Source organism: Lineus longissimus, chromosome 4 (assembly GCF_910592395.1).
Source record: "Lineus longissimus chromosome 4, tnLinLong1.2, whole genome shotgun sequence".
In the NCBI taxonomy this organism is placed as follows: domain Eukaryota; kingdom Metazoa; phylum Nemertea; class Pilidiophora; order Heteronemertea; family Lineidae; genus Lineus; species Lineus longissimus.
Window position 1 is genome coordinate 13155917 of NC_088311.1, and position 6147 is coordinate 13162063.

Here is a 6147-nt window from a genome sequence, read left to right on the forward strand (position 1 = left end):
TAAGTTTCAATCAACTTATATCCTTTTTCAATGGCTTTTGTCACCTCAAAAATAACCCAGCTCCCAATCAGTGCTCTTTCATTGTCTGTATGATGACACTTTTTTTCATTTGTTTGAGCACACAGTGAGCATAAAGAAATCTTAAGCTTTTTGTTGAATCCTATTGGTAAGACAGGAAGAAATAAGCCTTTTGGGGGTAATATTTTACATTTGATCAAGCCTTCACAAGAGAGAGGGTCAATTTGTTGAAGTTCTTCACCTCTGTAAATTTTAGGGTGACCTACAGGATAATGTTGGTATTTGCAAACCCATGGATATAAAGATGTAAAGTCCACATATTTGATTTTTTTCATTTTGATTGCATTTGTGGTAGAGTTTTATGGCATTTGTCCTTCCTCCAAAGAAGGCCTCTCTAGGGTTTAATGGTTCCGAGATGATCACATCCTTTGTAAATTGTTGCAAGAGAGGATACTTTTTTATCTCTTCTCTAAATTCACACTCTCTCTTGGAAATAACCTTGTATCCACTTTGCTTCAGAAAGTTTTGTCTGAAGAGAGTACTTTCTCGAAGTTCACCCATGGTCGCACCAACTCTAGGGTTTTTTGTTTCCCTGTTTGAAAAGCATTTATCACAGCCATGCCAGAAACACCCCTCAAACTCATAAATGGTCTTGTTCTGCTCATCAAACCCATCTACTTTAAAAGCACCAATATGTTTTTCCCCTCCATTACCTGCATGGTGAATAGACACTTTCTCTATCTTAATTACCCACTCTAGCCATTTTAGGGCAATGCTAGATTGCTTATCACTATATACATATCCATATGGGGGTAAGACAGCAATGGAAGAGGGTTTCATAAAATTTTGGCGGAAAACAGTACTGCAGGCAGAAGCTATTGTAACAGATTTCTTAAATGGGTTGACATTAGAGGTGGTTTGAAACAGACGAATAAAGAATATCTACATCATTTTCACAATAGGATACAAGTTCTTGTTGAAAATCATATGGTTTTCCAACCTGTTGATTATACCATTTGAGAAAACTTTCTCGGTTATCGGCAGACATTCCATCCGGAATAAAATATTCGATATCTGGTATTGGACCTACATAGTTCTGGTTCTCCTGTTTGTTAAAAAGATGGGGGAAGTATCCTTTTTTCAGTTCTTTTAGGTTGAAGGTTTTTGGAAATTGACTTAAGGGCATTGGTAGAAAAAACTAAGGGAATCCAAGAATTTGACACCTTTCGCTTCAAAGGATAAGATCTTCTGTCCAACCTGAATCATTTTACCAGGTTTGATACCTTGATGATGAAGATAATCAACAATAAAAAAAACCATCATACCCTTGGTTATTGTGTGCTACAGCTATTGCACAAAAATCAATCACAGTATTTTGACCAGAAAATATCTTTTTTCCCCGTTGAGTACCATCTAATGTCTGGCAATATAGACACACAAACTCATGATTGTCAGTAGCACATTCTTGGTCACCACACCAAGAACAATACCTATGTGCAACACATAAATTTGGCAAATGCTCTTTATCACCATTTTCATGGACCAGTTCTTGAGTTGATTCAAAATCAAAAAATATTAATTTTTGAAACTTTGTTCTATCATCTTTTTTAGGAGGGGCTGGTTTACGAATATAACAGTCATGCTCTGCTGGTTTATGTGTCCCGCATGTGTTACAATATGACATAAAACAAACATGCCTGACACGTGCATCATAAGATTTATCACAGGTAATACATTTCTTATAGAGATCACAGATAGACTTCTGGTTTTCATTGAGAACCAAATGATTGTCAAAACATCTTGGACTTTTGAATACACGTTTACAAATATCACAGTTATGCCAAGTAACTATTGTACACCCTCCATCATTTTTGCAACAGGCACATGTTGCATCACAGATGTGTGTTTTATAATTATTATAACCTTTATTACAATGTCTGCAATAATAAGAGCGTTCTATAAATGGTTTCATTTTTGTAATTGGACAAAAATGATCTCGATAGTGATAAATATTTATTTGATTTTCTGCTGGGGGGCCTTTGTAACATACACAATCAAAATACAAGACAGAAAATACAACTAACTGAAACCCTGGCGATAAAACATGTTGAATTTTTTCTACCTCATCTAAACCGCATTTGGTCTTAGGGACACCAGCTTCCTCATGAAGTTTTTCAGCCAGAATTCCTTGAAGAGGTTGATCAGACTTTCTGATGAGTGAATATTGCGCTTTGACTATCACGGTTGCTCGTGCCAGGCAAAGCTCATCCTCGGTATTTTTTATTTCAATGAAACATTTCTTTCTTTTAACCTTTTCGTCAAGGCCAGAAATCCCCTTCAACCATTTCCCCCCAACTGGCAAACTAGCATGTATAAAATTGACATAAAATTCATTCCCAAATATCCACGCATCATTGGACTGTGTCACCCTTTCAATCTGGCTAAGAACCCTCTCGACTGTCAAGTCCTCAGGGGACATGAATGGAAGACTGATGTGCCTAAGACCTGGACCCGAGATTACCAGCCTGACCCTATCATGTGGTTGTACATTGTCTAAAAGTCTGTTCAGCAATTCTGCAAAAATATTTGAGATGTGAAAAAGTATGTCATTGAAAGACTGTCCCCTCTGTAATCCATTACCCCTCATTAAATAATCCCTCTGAACAGTATTTTGTTTTGACATATTTTTCTCCTTAACGGAAGGAGTTCAAATGCAGGACGAGATATAGGGGCAGCTTGGACATCACCATCATCTTTATCATCATCATTGTTAACATTGTCATCATCATCATTAGCACCAATATTATCAACATCATCAACATTGTGAGGCGCAGCAACCTTGGGGGACGAAGAACTACTTCCACCTATTTAGTGTTTTTTTTTGTGTATTGTGCTTAGCCCTCCCCCTAAAAAAGAATTCTTTTTGGGAAGGGGAGCGAGATTTTTGTTTCGTAACCTGAAAAGCATCATCATCATCTCCTTGTTGTTTGTTCAATGATGATGATGATGATGATGAAACAGGTACAGTCTGGACTCCCCCTCCCATTTTGTATTTTTCAAAGGAGGGCTGTGAAATTTGTTTTTGTGTTTTTTGTTTTTTTTGACAGGGAACCCTAAACTTCTGTAATTTAACTTCGAAGTCATCATCATCATCATCATCATCAATGATGATCACTGACTTTGATGATGATGCCCCAGACTTGGAGGGTTCCTCTGTCAATTTCCTTTTTCTTGTAGTGTATTGTTGTTGTTGTTGTTCTTTTTGTATTTGTTGTTGTTGTTGTGGCCGTTGCATTGGTGTTAGCAGAGTTGTTTGACACACATTCTTTCCAGATGATGCTGTATAAGATGGACTCCCTTTCAACAACTCCCTGAGGATTGGGGAGACCATAGTTTTTGCCTTCTTTGGAGAAGGATGATGATCTTGTCCCTCATCATCATCAGCATCATCATCAGCCTTTCGTTTTGTCTGTGAATGAAACACAGACAAATCAAATGAGCAAGAGGGCATTTCCACTACGGGGCTAAATCCCTGCATTTGGGTTGATATGACATCCATTTGAGGAGTTGATAGAATATCAATCTCATCTTCAAGTAAAGGATTTACCCCCGCATAATTCAAAGTGAGTAAATCGTTGGGCAGATCCTCAAGAAGAGCAGCGAGGTCAACATCTACCCGTGGATTCTGATTACTCAGCTCTGAGAGGAGGTGCTCACTTGCTCTTTTGACCTCTTCACTTCGATGATCAAGGACAAGATCATCCTCTTTGAGAGTGTGTGGCAAAAACTCTTGGCTTGATTAGTCCACAGTGCCCTGGCCACTTTGCTGGTCTGTTGTGTCAGGGAAAGCCCCTGAACACAACATCATGGCCTCCCTCATAAGTGCCGAGTCGTCAATGGACACTTTGAGCGAATCAATTTCACTCCTTGGTGGTGTACATAGAAATGATGGTATTTGTATGGGTGAATATGATAGTGGGGGTGGCGGTGGGCATAGTATTTGTGGTGGTGTTGATGTTGGTGTTGATGGTGGTGTTGGTAGTGAGGATGATGGTTATTCATCTCCAACATTTGTATCTTCAGTTTGCGATGAAAGTGGATCGGGAAAGAGAGAATCATAATATTCCGTCATCTCCCGATCCGTCGTCTCATCGTCCTCTGGAGATATGTGTTGAAGGCCTCCTTATTTAAAGGCGGTTGCTTCGCCTCTTTCCTCTTTTTGAGGAACTCTTGTTCCTCAGAATCTTTATCCTTATCATGAGTAAACATGTTTGGGAAACGATTTTGAAATGGATCCGCATCCAATCTGTGGGTTGTTTCCACATCCGGATTACTTTCGTCATCCAAAACATGCCTATCAAGATAGCTCCCAGAAAAGTCCAAACAGTCAAGCAGTTGCATGTCTATTTGGACTTTCAGACACGCTTCACCATCTTTCCAGAATAAAAATTTTTTTAATACGCTCACCAATTCCAGATTTTCCTCTCTGTCCCTATCCATTGGAAACGCCGGCTTGTCATTCTGAACTCGCCACTTCAGATAGTCCCTCAAATGGCGGACAAGGCCTGTCCAAGGAAGTTCTTGAGGACCTGAAAGACAAAAATTAATCGGGTTAATTTTTTTCACATGGAAATATGTATTCATGCTTAAAAACGTATAATACTTAATCAGTAAAGAAAATCAGAAAAAACTTACTATGTGTGGCGAGATCATTTGTCGCAGCAGACGTGTCCGACGCTTCCTTTTCCTTTTCTTCTTCTTTTTGCAATCCTGAAAAAGTGTAATTATTTTGAATATGCGTAGCATGAGGGCAATAATTACAGTATGTAATTATCGAGGAGGAGATGAAAATACGAGTGTTGTGAATGAAGTTTTCAACTCACCAGGCAGAGGACTTGTTGGGGGAACACCCAATACATGGGCCAACGCTTCCTCTACCTTTTCTTCTTTTTGCAATCCTGAAAAAATGTAATTATTTTGAATATGTGTAGCATGATGGCAATAATCACAGTATGTAATTGAGAGGAAGATATAAAAATAGGAGTGTTGTGAATGAAAATGTCAACTCACCAGGTAGAGGGCTTACTTCAGCCACAACAGTTGGGGGAGCACCCAATGCCGCTGGCTTTGAAGAAATGGGCCGTCGCTGGCTAGGCCTTGAAGCAGCGGCACCCCCTGAAACAAAGAACAATTTGATTGAATATGTGCCAAAACAATACTGTCCTGATTTAAAAACTTTAGTTATGGTTGTGATTGAAAAATAGGAATGTTTTGAAAGTAAATTTTAACTTACCAATGCTGGGCATCTTATGGAGTGCAGAACTCCCTAACTTTTGTGGCAAAGCGCATTGCCTGGGGAATGTCAATGGGACAGGTGATGCTGGTATCCGCCCAGGCCTTGGCTCTGACCTTGATTTAGGGGTTTTGGTAATTTGCCCTGAAAAAAAGGAACCGATCAGCTTGATAATGGAGTATGGAGTTGAAAAGCTGAACTGATTTGCAAATGAGATTAGAAAATAAATGAATGGGAGTTGTATTACATGAAAATAAGATTTACTCACCAGTCCTGCTGTTGTAGTATAGGGACGATACCTGAGTAGCAGGTTGCCTGGTCCTCTCCTTAGAGATTTGCATGGCCCCTCTAACCTCTGCCACTTTAGGTGCAGAGCCTACAAAGAAGTTACATTAAGTAAACAAAATATTTCAAGGGAATGTAGAATTAAAAGGCCTTTACAGTGACTAGGGTATGAAATCGAAATCTAAGTAAAATTGACATGTAAAGAAATATAGAGTCAAATAAAACTTCTACTTACTAAGAGGTGTGGCAAGAGCAGCCGCAAAAGTGGTGTTAACCGTATTTAATATTAAATTTAAAGAGTTATTTAACTGAAAAGAGATAACAAGAGGCCCAAGGGCCTGGCGCTCAGCTGAGTTGTTGCTGCGTTGTTCGTATATATTACATCACTCGTCAAACTCTACTAAACTAAGGACTCAAAGCCTGAGGATATTAGCTTCTGGATGTGTAACAGTGAATTACGGTAGACTGGCGCAATCTACTTTAAGCAAGCTCCACCCTTGCAATGTGTGCGCAAACAGATAACCTAACCTATATTGGACCATCAATTCTAC